Source organism: Capricornis sumatraensis, chromosome 14 (genome assembly GCF_032405125.1).
Source record: "Capricornis sumatraensis isolate serow.1 chromosome 14, serow.2, whole genome shotgun sequence".
Lineage (NCBI taxonomy): Eukaryota > Metazoa > Chordata > Mammalia > Artiodactyla > Bovidae > Capricornis > Capricornis sumatraensis.
In genome coordinates this window covers 24,523,143-24,535,486 of record NC_091082.1, presented here as the reverse complement: position 1 = coordinate 24,535,486, position 12,344 = coordinate 24,523,143, and the positions used below count along the sequence as shown (strand labels likewise).

Here is a 12,344-nt window from a genome sequence, read left to right as displayed (position 1 = left end):
AAATTTTTATTTAAAATTTTTATAAATGAATAGTTTTTATTAATACATATTCAAACTTGCTATTTATATTCTCTAAAATAGCTAATCTACCTTAATTGTATTCAGTGAATTTTCATTTCAGACATTATAGTTTTCACCTCTTGAAATTTGATTTGAATCTTTATTGTATTTTCAGTCTCTCTACTTCTTGGGTTTAGTCTCTCCTCTATCTTCTTGAATATGTGGAATACAGACTTACAACTATGTTTATGTTCCTGTCTACCAACTTTTTTTTTTTTTTTTTTTCCTTTTTAGATGTGTTTCAATTTACTGATTTCTTCTTCATTGTTCCCCTGCTTCTTTCAATTTCTGGTAATCTTATTAGGTGCCAGAGCTTGTGAAATTTACCTTGTTTAGTGCTGGGTGTTTTTCCAACCCTCTGAATGTTCTTAAGCTTTTTTGTTTTGCAGTTAAGCTAATCTGAAACAGACTGACCCTTTTAAGACTTACTTTAAGCTCTGTCTGTGGCACTGTCGCAGCTTTTAGGTCAGTGCCAACTTGACCATACTTCTGAGCTAATAACCTTATGCTTACTCTACTAGATATCTGGTAAATCGTGAGGTTTTCTACTCTGTGTCATGGGACCATGATCAGCTTCTTTCTCTAAGTGTGCCTCTTTTGTGTGGAACTTTCCCTGGCTTCGGATAATTCCCTACTAACACACAGACCTACAGGGCGAAGCACCCTCTCTTTCTCTCTGGCTCTCTCCTCTCCAGCTCACTTGAGAAGTCCGGCTTCCTTGGCTTTCTTGAATGCCTAGCTCCATCTTCTTAACTCAGAAAGATCCCAGGGTTCCATCTGGGTTTCCTTCCTTGTGACAGCCTGGGAACCCAAGTGAGTAAAACTGTGACAATTAAGGGTTCACTTCATAAAGGCCTTTCACTGAGGGATCTCTGACCTGTGCTCCTTGAGGTTCAAAGCTAACTGTTCTTTCATATATTCCTTACAATATGTCAGTTGCTTCAAGTGGGACAGTAAAAGCAGTCCCTGAATTTCAACTTGGCTCATCCTTAAATTATATTTTTAAATTTTGCACTTATTCAAATAAAAACATGTCTTTTAGAAAAAATATACTAGTTATGTTTTATATTTCATGTGTCTTCTAAAGTACTTTTGAACTGTAAAAACATGTTCTGTTTTCAATATGATTTTCAGAGATTCATGTATATTTATGAGTAAAATTTGGAAATAGTTTTAAAATGGAAAGCTATATTTTGAAAAGAAGACTAACAAATGATGTTTCGTACTTTGGGAGGAGGGGCTTTATTATTGAATTTCGTAAACAAAAGTGAATGAAATCTATTGCACTACTCTGAGTTTCTTTTTAAAAAATTTTAGTTTCATAGCACATTAGAATAACAAAGAACCAATTAACTGTTCCTTATTTTTCCTTACAGGCTGCATTCATCAATTGCTAACATTTTTACAGTGCAAAAAATCTATATAGATAGTGGCACAAGTATTAGGAAGCAAGATTATTTGACACTGCAAATATTGAAATCACACTGTAGGAGATCTTCTTGTGTATATTCTAGGTTTGGGACTTACAATAAGATGTATAAGCCTATCCAAAACAACAGTACAATGATAAGCCATCGGAACATATAGAGCTGTACATTTTCTCTGCACAGCAAACACACAGCAATATACTTAAATCCAGCACTATGACCTTCAGTTAAGTTCATATTACTATGAAAAAAGAGAAGGGCACAGTCTTCCTTCATTGTACAGACCATCTCTGTTTATCATCTTTGATTCGTATGTGACTTAATTCAAACCCACTGTAAAACTGAAATAATTTGAAATATCTGAAAGAAAACAAATATTCTAAAATATTGTTAAATACTCATTGGAAAAGACCCTGATGCTGGGAGGGATTGGGGGCAGGAGGAGAAGGGGACAACAGAGGATGAGATGGCTAGATGAAATCACCAACTCGATGGACATGAGTTTGGGTAAACTCCAGGAGTTGATGATGGACAGGGAGGCCTGGTGTGCTGCGATTCATGGAGTCACAAAGAGTTGGACATGACTGAGCGACTTAACTGAACTGAACTGAACTATGTTAAGCTTTGTTGCTGTTGTTGACTGTGTGTCTGACCCTTTGTGACCCCATGGACTGTAACCCTTCAGGCTTTTCTGTTCATGCAATTTTCCAGGCAAGAATACTGGAGTGGGTTGCCATTTCCTTCTGTAGGGGATCTCCCCAACCCAGAAATCGAACCCCTGTCTCCTGCATTGGCAGACAGATTCTTTACTACAGAGCCACCTGGGAAACCCTGATGTTAGACTACCAAAAATACTCCTTAGTGTACATTTGCAGAAAGCTACATAGAAATGCAAATACCTATTGTATTTTATAACCCTCTAAGCAAGTTTATATGTATATCCATAGAAGCCAATATATTGATTATTGTATGGAAATATTACTTATATTGATTTGTAGAATCAGTCAGTAATGATGTATTTTTACATTAATGTCTCTTGGTGGAATCTGTATGGAACACTGAATTTTAACACTTGAAATAAAACATTTATATAACTGCTATTTAATAGCTATGTTTCTATTCCTTCTAATAGAATAATAAAAATCATCAGAGATTCTTCTTTTTCTATAGTCTGCATAATCATTTCAATGCCATTGCCATATATTCCATTTTGAAGAGCTTAGAAATATTGTAGAATTTAATAGAAAACTAATGAACTCTAAAAATCAGTGTTAATTTTACTTGCAGTGCTTCCAATTAGGTTTACAGGAATCTTTCATTAGCCGTTCTGAATCTCTATGACCAAGCATATGTAATTGTTGGTAAATTTACTGAGTTAGAATTCTAATCTAAACAGTGTATTTGATAGTATCATCAAATTATCTTACAACTCTACAAAACCTTTTCTCAGAAGCCCAGAATGAAGTGATATGGCAAGCATTTTCAAGTAGACAGTTCGTACACTGAGTCAACTCTAAGGAAAATTATACAGCATTCTTAGTTTTGTTTCAGCATAGTCAGTCTTTTTTTTTTTTTTTTTTTAATGACCTCTCCTTCTATGGTGCACTCTTGCTTTTTCCGCCTGAAGTGTTTTTGTTTTTTTTTTTTTTTCCCTCCCATTTCCTCTCTGTCAGAAATGGATATAATAAACTCCAGAAAATAACATTAGCCTTGAATATATCTTTCGGCACAATAAATAAGAATAGAAAAAAGAAAGAAATACAGAGGTGAGGAAAGAAAAGATGAAAATTTTTCATAATTAAAACTCATTTCAGTTCTCAAGCTAAATGAAATGGCACTTTTATTAAAACATCTTAAAATATCAGAACATCAGTAAAGGAGTATGTGTTCGTAGTATTATGTAAGTTTCAATTTAGTTGATTTATCTATGAATTCCTTTTATTTAATCTTGTATTTTTTTTTAATAATCCAGTAAATGTTTTTGAGCATGGCCATGTGTAATGCCAGTAGAAGACAAAAAAGAGGTGGCAAATATATTTTTTTAAAAGACTTTAATTATAAATTTCAAAGTTTGATAGTTACTTTCATGATCTCCTTGGCTTGATAACTACTTCTGGGTCTTATTTTCAGTCACTTTATTAAAGCAGATTACCAAAAATTTTGTTATTGCTGTACTACCACTTAAGTTGTTTAAAAGATTTTACTTTTAAAAAGCAATGAAGTCCTTACCAAAATGATGAATGATGTCACTTCTAAGGCTTTTTTGGAATGCCTTACAAAGTTAACCAACAGTCCTACTAAATCACATGATGTGAAACAGTAATTTAAAGAGTACCATATTTTATTTCGGGTCTCCCAAGTGGCTCAGTGGTAAAGAATACACCTGCCAATGCAGGAGACATGGGGGATGCAGGTTCAATCCCTGGGTCAGGAAGATCCCCTGGAGGAGGGCATGGCCACTCACTCCAGTATTCTTGCCTGGAGAATTCCATGAACAGAAGACCCTGGAAATCTACAGTCAATGGTGTTGCCAAGAGTTGGACACGAAAGAGCAACTAACACTTACACTTTTCATTTGCTTCCTTGTATAAACTTTAGAATCAGTTTCTTGATATCTACAAGATAACTTTCTAGAATTTCTCTGGGGGTGGCATTGACTGCATAGATCAGGTGGAAAGAACTGACATCTTGACAATTTCGATTCTTTCTGCTATGAACATGGAATTCTTTCCATTTAGCTAATTCTTTGATTTTATTTTTCATAGTTTTATAGTTTTCCTCGTATAGATCTTGTTCATACCTTATTAGATTTATACATCAGTTTTCACTTTTTGGAGTATTATTGAAAATAATACTATATTTTTAATTTCACTTGTTCATTGTTGCTATATGGAAAAGCAGTTGACTATAATCTCACAATCTTCTGATAATTGTTAATTCCAGAGGTTTTTGTCCATTCTTTGGGATTTTCTACATGAATGATCATGTCATTTGTAAACAAAAACAATTTTCTGTCCTCCACCCCAATCGGTATGCCTATTATTTCCTTTTATTGACTTACTGCATGACAATTACTTGCAGTAGGATGTTGAAAAGGAGTGATGAGAGGGGGACATCTTTGCCTTGTACCTGATCTTATAGGGGAGATTGGAGTTTTTTAACTGTTGAGTGTGATGTTGGATAAATTTTTTGTAGATAATCTTTATACTATTGGGAAGCTTTCTCTCTGTTCTTGGTATACTGACACTTTTAAATCATGAATGAATGTTGATATTTGTCAAATATTTTTTCTCCATCTATTGATATGATGATGTCTGTTTATGTGATGGATGGTATTAATTGATTTTTGAATGTTTAACCAGCCTTGATTGCCTGGATAAATTCTGCTTTGTCATGGTTTATAATTATTTTTACATTTTTTGAATGGTTAGCTTTTTATTCCAAATATTATGCTGCTAAGTCACTTCAGTCGTGTCCGACTCTGTGCAACCCCATAGACTGCAGCCCACCAGGCTCTCCCATCCCTGGGATTCTCAAGGCAAGAACAATGGAGTGGGTTGCCATTTCCTCCTCCAATGCATGAAAGTGAAAAGTGAAAGTGAAGTTGCTCAGTCGTGTCCAACTCTTCGTGACCCCATGGACTGCAGTCAACCAGGCTCCTCCATCCATGGGATTTTCCAGGCAAGAATACTGGAGTGGGGTGCCATTGCCTTCTCCATCCAAATATTATAGGCATCAATTATTATGATGTGAACCATAATTAATTTCCATTCTCATCTCCTCTTTTTTGTATCAATTTTCAAAATAGTCCAGTTTTCAAAAGCTTTTTCTTTTTACCTTCATCGTATACCTAAATCATCTCAGAATTTCCACTGTGTTATGCCTTTTAATGAGTCCTCCTTTTTCTCTCTAACCTATTCCATCTGGGTCTGGTTTGCTCTGTTTTCCCCCTCAAACCACTCTGATATGTTGCTAAACCTATAGAACAGCTGCCATCCTGAGGCATTTTGTTCATTGTATTTCTGAATTGGATATGCTTTTCAATATTCATTGACTTTGCATGGTTGCTCCCTACTTTTGTTTGTAGATAAATTTTCTGAATAATTGCCTGTTTTCCTTCTAACTTTAAAATTCATGGACTGCTAATCCCCTTGTTTTCTCTTTGTTGTTGTAAGATTTTTACTTCTTTTATTGCCTTGCTAATAATTATGTCTTCATAGAGAAGAAAGATAAATGTTTACACATAATCTGCAGTATTAAACTTCCAGTTCTATATAGTTTTTAAAATACACACGCATTTTGGCAAAGCAAATGCATTTTTTTTTCAGTTGCCAAAGTTTTTAATGCTTATTTAATTTTTTTAATTAATTTTTTTTATTTAATTTTAAAATCTTTAATTCTTACATGTGTTCCCAAACATGAACCCCCCTCCCACCTCCCTCCCCATAACATCTCTGTGGGTCATCCCCATGCACCAGCCCCAAGCATGCTGTATCCTGCGTCAGACATAGACTGGCGATTCAATTCTTACATGATAGTATACATGATAGAATGCCATTCTCCCAAATCATCCCACCCTCTCCCTCTCCCTCTGAGTCCAAAAGTCCGTTATACACCGCTGTGTCTTTTTTCCTGTCTTGCATACAGGGTCGTCATTGCTATCTTTCTAAATTCCATATATATGTGTTAGTATACTGTATTGGTGTTTTTCTTTCTGACTTACTTCACTCTGTATAATCGGCTCCAGTTTCATCCATCTCATCAGAACTGATTCAAATGAATTCTTTTTAATGGCTGAGTAATACTCCATTGTGTACATGTACCAGAGCTTTCTTATCCATTCATCTGCTGATGGACATCGAGGTTGTTTCTATGAATTTGTACAAACATGTTCAATCCCAGGGACAGGGGAGCCTGGTGGACTGCCATCTATGGGGTCACACAGAGTTGGACACGACTGAAGCGACTTAGCAGCAGCAGCAGCAGCAGCAGTATATGTTCAATGATTTTTTTGCAGTAAAATAAAAGATCACAACTATCAAAACAGATGTGTATCTATAAAGGAATTTATTTGGATTAATACTAAGAAGTGATGGCAAATGAGTATATCAATGAATGTTTACTAAAATACGTGTTATAAACATATACACATACATTTAGCCTGTGAGTATCTGAATTCACCTGTCTTTCAAGATTTGGGGGTGACTGTTTGCCATACAAGCCCCACTCTTTGAAGGATCCAACTAAGTCATTGATTTTCAGCTTTTTCATGATTTTCTTATAGAATGGGAATGGTTACAACCAAGATTTTAATATATTAGGACTGAAAACAGAAGTCCCTTTGATCATTTAATGTTTAGCTGACATTAATGTGCCAGATACTATGATGATTAATATTATCTCTAAAAACATTCTTTGACTATCATAATTTATAAAGAAGCATTTACTATTTCAATTGTAATTAGAAAATAAAAAATTTTATTCAGATATTATTTTTGCCATCTAGGAATAATATGATATATACATATGTATATAGATAGATAGATAGATAGATAGATATAAAATAATGCATTACTTTTTCTTAAGCTAATGATAAAATAATTTTTAACAAGAAAAAATAAAAGCATATCATAGTTTCCCATAGTTCAAACTTATAAGTATTGAAAATATAGAATTGTAAGAGAATATGTAGGGTAATAGTAATTAACTCAGAAGTAAAATGCTATCACCCATCCTACATATGTATTGTGAGCAATGATTCTATTTCTGCATGCAAAATAATCTGTTATGATAAATTATGTTGTAAATATTAATTTAATGCCTTTACATTTTTTTGTAAGTTAGAAATATTTTTGGGTCATAAAGTTATATTTGGTCATAAAGAGTGAATGCCTGTTAATGATAAACAGTAAAAACAATTTATATCAAAATTAGTGCTCCACAACATTTTATGTACCTTTTGAAGGGTATCACACATAACTTAATTTTCAAGACATGATAATTTAAATGATGTAAAGTTTCAGTAGACAGCCATTACTATTCTTGGCAGTAGATAGAGGTATGCGTCAATGTTTGATTGATATAATTATGTAACTTTTCTTCCTTAGCTGTTTAATATAACAGATTATATTAATTGATTTGCTACTATTTAACCCATGTTGCATCCTTCAAATAAAGTCCATATATGCAGTTCTTTTTTATACAGTGTTATATTCAATTTGTTAATACTACATTGAAGATTTTGCAAAATTTCATATGAGAGATATCAGTGTAGTTTCTTTTTTATGTATCTTTTCTTTTTATTTCAGCTTTTTCTTTCTTTCTTTTTTTTTATCAGTATAATACAAGGTCTCAGAAAATGAATTACTGCTAAGTCACATCAGTCGTGTCCGACTCTGTGGGACCCCATAGACAGCAGCCCACCAGGCTCCTGTCCCTGGATTCTCCAGGCAAGAACACTGGAGTGGGTTGCCATTTCCTTCAAAGCATGAAAGTGAAAAGTGAAAGTGAAGTCGCTCAGTCGTGTCCAACTCTTCGTGACCCCATGGACTGCAGCCTACCAGGCTCCTCCATCCATGGGATTTTCCAGGCAAGAGTACTGGAGTGGGTTGCTAGAGCCCTCTCCTAGAAAATGAATTAGGTGCTGTTTATTTCTCTTTTATTTCTGGGAGAGTTTTGTAAAACTGATGTTAAACTTTCTTAAATATTTATCAGAATGCTCATGTAAAGTCACGTGTCTGGGGATATATGTTGGGGGGAGCTTTTTAGCTTGAATTCAATTTTTTAATGGCTCTAGGACTATTAAAGATGCCTTTTATATATATCATTTCCAAAAATAATGAGAAGAAAGGTGGTATTATTTTATGTATCCATGTTTTGGCTCTTTTTGTTGTTTGCTCTTCCAAAATTATTACTTTTATGTATGATACTACACTTGATACTTAAAGTAAGTGCCTAGAATAACAGATTAACAATATGTTTTCACAAGGAGGATGTAGTTGTTTAAATTCTAAATTCTATTGTATACATAAGGCATTTCACAATGAACTTCTTATGAACAGGAGGGTTTTACTTCCTCAGTTTCACCAGTAACCAAAATTAACAGTGAATTTTAGACCGGTTTATTTGTTTCTGCAGTTGTTTGAAAATACTGGTGATACAACGTTTTTTGTTTGTTTGTTTGTCTTATTTTAACTGTCAGCTTTGGTATAGAAATACTTTTTTAGTTAAAAAAAGAAATTTTTCCATTTTCTCTTTGGGTATACAGCTAATTCAATCTGTGCTTACTCTTCTGGGTTATCTGTAATTGGATTACTTTCTGATATCGAACTTTGAACATGCTGTTTCCATGCTCTTTCTCTTACCCAAAAAGCTCTATCTCTGGCCCCACCAATTTTCATCTGAAACATCCCTCCTCATTAAGTTCCTAGGTGAGCTGTCATCATCACAGAAAACTCTTTCCTAACAGCTTGTTCTAAAGTACATTCCTACAGCAGTCTCAGTCACATTACATATTTAGGTTGATAATCTAAAATCATCATATGCCTGCCTGTATGTCACTCTTTTTTCCTAATAGCGTTTAAATGTCATGAGGATACAGAATTTGTCTTCTTTACCTATATATCCATACCCACTTGAATAGAACTCAGCATGAACACTTAATAAGTATTTTTAATTGAACAAATGAATAAAGAGTCAAATACAGTTTTAATAGATTTTTCCTAGTGACAATTTAGTTCCTCTAAGCTTTTGTCATAACCTCTGGCACAAAATAAGAGTATAATATATAATGCATGAAGATCTTCTAGTCCTAGTTATAGGATAAGGATCCCAAATAATTTGATGAATATTGCATATTTTTTCAGGGCATCTTCTTTAGGCACATGTATACATAATTGGGTCTATATTAAAGCCTGGTTAACAACTTTTGCAAATTTCATTATAGTCAGTCATTCATAAAACAGTTGTTCATATGCTTGGTCCACCTAATGACAATGACTTAACAGTGCATGCATGTATGCATGCTAAGTCGCTTCAGTCATATCCAACTCTTTGAGACTCTGTAGACTGTAGCCTGCCAGGCTCCTCTGTCCCTGGGATTCTCAAGACAAGAATACTGAAGTGGGTTGCCCTCCAGGGGATCTTCTTGACCCAGGGATCGAATCCACATCTCTAATGTCTCCTGCATTGGCAGGTGGGTTTTTTACCACTAGTACCACCTGGGGAGCCTGACTTAATGATAAGAAACTTTTTTTTCTGTTTTAAAAATGTCTGCACAGGCAAACCAAGCTAGGTCTGACAGTTTTCCATCATCAGGGAATAGAATTATTTCTGCTGCTTCTCTACGTTCTTTCTTTTTTAAAAAATAAACAGACTAATATGATGCTGTTTCTTCATTTTATTTATTTATGTTTGACTACACTGTGCAGGCATGTGGGATCTTAGTTCTCTGACAAGGGATCAAACCCAGGTCCCCTGCAGTGGAAGTGTAGCTTCTTAACCAGTGGACCACCAGGGAAGTCCCTTCTCTGCCATCTTTAACATGTGCTTCATTTTATGCTTCAAGATGGCTACTTGAACCTCTCCAACATATTTTCTTTATTTTATACTTTATTACATGTTTATATAATAATTTGGACTTGTTGTAACACAACTATTTCACATTTTAAAATGTCCTGTGAATCTGATAGCTTACCTCTAAAGAAGACAGATGAGGAAATAAAGTCCAGAGAGTTTAAAGGACTGTGTCTACACCATGCAGGGTATAGGACATTTAGATTCTCTAATATTTATTCTTTGTATACAATATGATAATGGTTTGATAGCTCTGCCTTTTAAAGAACTATTTGAACTGGAGAGTACTTATAAAACACCTAAATTTGCATTCAGGGAAAAATTAACTCAGCTCATTAGCTGTCCATGCATTTTCCCCCAGAATACTGAGTAAGGAGATCAGAAAGATAATGAATCTTTCTCTAACTTGAAATGAGAGGTATTATCATTCACAGAATATCTTACTTTCACACAATAAATACTTTACATATTAAAAGCCTGATTGACCTATAAACCTTTGAATACCTAAGAAGAACTGCTTCTAATATTTAGCAGAGCATGCTATAATGAATTAACTAGAGCATATATTTATAAATTAGGATAACTAAATGTTCTAAATAATATTAAAGCTTTGAATTTCACAGAGTACTTTTACATATATTTGTAATGTTCCTTTGCAGCTGGTGAAAATACAGTGACTTAAATAGGGCAAGCACAGTTTTGTAGTCATCTTCCTTCAACAGGTAAACTCCTAGAGTTGACATTTAATCCCCCCACATTTTCTTATTAGAATTGGTAATATATTTTCTGTAGGTTGCCTCTGTCAAGAAATGTTGAAGCAGTTTGACAAAGGATATCAACATGATGATCTCATAGGGAGACAAACACAGGACTACAATAATAAGAAAAATGAAGCAATGAAAGCAAAGAAAGTGTTGCTTTGTCAGCAAAGCACAAAGCCTCCATCATTGGACCAGTCTTTGGTGTAGGAGCAAATTTTTGAGATATAAGAGTCCTTAGTCTCCATATCAGTTATATAATCAGTGGCAGAAAAGTGGTGAGCAGTCAAATAAAACTATGCATTAGAACTTAGAATTAAAAGAAAAAGTAGTTATTAAGTGTGAACGTTTACATTGGCAGCATTTATTTGCACAGAGGAAATACCAGCCTTTAGGCCAAATAATGCATCCTTGGATCTGACCCATTCCAAGTACAGAGGCTTGGTAACATCACATCTGTGTGGCAGGAGGATGGTAAAGTCAAACACTGGTATTGCAAATTTCTCACAAAACTGCTGAGAGAACAGATTAAAGCCAGAAACACAAAATCTTTTTTCTAAGCTTAGATTCCATTGCATGTTCAGTAGCTTAATCATGTTCTACTCTTTATGGCCCCATGGAATGTAGTCTGCCAGTCTTCTGTGTCCATGGGATTTCCCAGGCAAGAGTATTGTAGTAGGTTGCCATTTCCTTTTCCAGGGCATCTTCCTGACCCAGGGATCGAAACCATGTCTCTTGCATCTCCTGTATTGGCAGGTGGATTTTTTACCACTGGTGCCTCCTGGCAAGCCCATAAACACATATCCAAGGAGCAGCGGCTGCCCTGGTGCAGGAGTGCCAAAAGAAACTACTCCAGGTTCAAGGTCAGGAGGGGCAGCGGTGAGGAGATACCCCTCATCCAAGATAAGGAGCAGCAGCTGCACTTTGCTGGAGCAGCCGTGAAGAGATATCCCACGTCTAAGGTAGGAGAAACTCAAGTAAGACGGTAGGTGTTGCAAGAGGGCATCAGAGGGCAGACACACTGAAACCATGATCACAGAAAACTAGTCAGTCTAATCACATGGACCACAGCCGTGTCTAACTCAATGAAACTAAGCCATGACGTGTGGGGCCACCCAAGAAGGGCGGGTCATGGTGGAGAGGTCTGACAGAATGTGGTCCGCTGGAGAAGAGAACGGCAAACCACTTCAGTATTCTTGCCTTGAGAACCCCATGAACAGTATGATGAGATACTGAAAGAGGAAGTCCCCAATTCGATTGGTGCCCAATATGCTACTGGAGATCAGTGGATAAATAACTCCAGAAAGAATTAAAGGATGGAGCCAAAGCAAAAACAATAACCAGTTGTGGATGTTACTGGTGATAGAAGCAAGGTCTGATGCTGTAAAGAGCAATATTGAATAGGAATCTGGAATGTTAGGTCCATGAATCAAGGAAAATGGTCCATGAATCAAGTGGTCAAACAGGAGATGGCAAGAGTGAACATTGACTTTCTAGGAATCAGCGAACTAAAATGGACTGAAAT

At 35.3% G+C, this 12,344-nt stretch overlaps 1 pseudogene; it reads left to right on the top strand.

Annotated features, from left to right (window-relative positions):
* Positions 1-11,547: 11,547 nt before the first annotated feature.
* LOC138090728 (poly(A) polymerase alpha pseudogene) overlaps positions 11,548-12,344 on the top strand; it is a 55,711-nt pseudogene continuing 54,914 nt past the window's right edge.